Source organism: Frieseomelitta varia, unplaced genomic scaffold (genome assembly GCF_011392965.1).
Source record: "Frieseomelitta varia isolate USP_RPSP 00005682 unplaced genomic scaffold, Fvar_1.2 scaffold_178, whole genome shotgun sequence".
NCBI lineage: Eukaryota > Metazoa > Arthropoda > Insecta > Hymenoptera > Apidae > Frieseomelitta > Frieseomelitta varia.
Window position 1 is genome coordinate 379,730 of NW_025109505.1, and position 1,080 is coordinate 380,809.

Genomic DNA, 1,080 nt, shown 5'->3' on the forward strand with positions numbered 1-1,080 from the left:
ATATATATATGTATATATATATATATATACGTATATATATATATATATATATATATATATATATATATATATATATAAGAAAAGGGTATATATATACATATAAAACAAATGTCTGCTTTAGATTTCGTAAATATCGGCCCAACTTACTGCCAGCTGAATGTAATAAAACAGACAAACAAACGAAAAAAAGAAAAAAAAAAAAAATGAAATAAAGATCCACACTTGCGTGCGCCGATAACGAAGACCGCGTGTCGTCGCGGTGTACCGGAAACGCATAAACTATTCATGCAATAAACTATGTGCCCGAAACGAATAAATGAAAAAAAAGAAATAATGAATCACATGGAGCGAATTTCTGCCGACACATTGTGTCTAAGTTCCCGACTCCTTTCCCTTGAGATTTTCTTTTCTGCTGCTTTCCAAATCGCAACGAAAGGTAATTAGAATAGATTAGTAATAGTTACCATAAGTGGGAGAAAAAATTGCTCAAGGGTACTGAACCATATTCCCTTCACCAACTGTTCAACGTTCAGGATCATTCATCGCGGTCTTGGATGGTCTTTGAAAGAAAGTTGACGGGGTTTGGCATCTTTTCTCGATAATCACTCATCTTTCTTCACGCAAAGAAACTTTAGAAGAATTTAGAATTAGTATGTGATGGCCTTGGGTGACCAACATTTTCAGCTCAGCCTATTAAATAAATCTCGTTTTATTTAAATCGATTTGAAGTTAGGAAAGTTTCAATTTTACAAGAGAAAAAAGAAATTTCGTTGAAGAAAATGTTCAACTTTCAACAAATCTTCCCTTTTTTTGTTCAATTTTTGTATTAATTACAATGTATAATTGTTGATTTTCGGAAGAAAGAAGCCCAAATTTAAACACGAACTAAAAAATTAAACCCTGCGGAGAAATGTCGCGAAGCTTAAAAAAAAAAAGGCTGAAAAGAAATTGTCTGAAACTGATATCGTCATAACTGATTATTATTTCATCCAAGTCGGCCAACAGTTACAAAAAGTACCTGTTAAATGCTTAAACGCAGGAAAGTGTGTCACTCGGAATAAATTTTCCATTTCGTGGAAA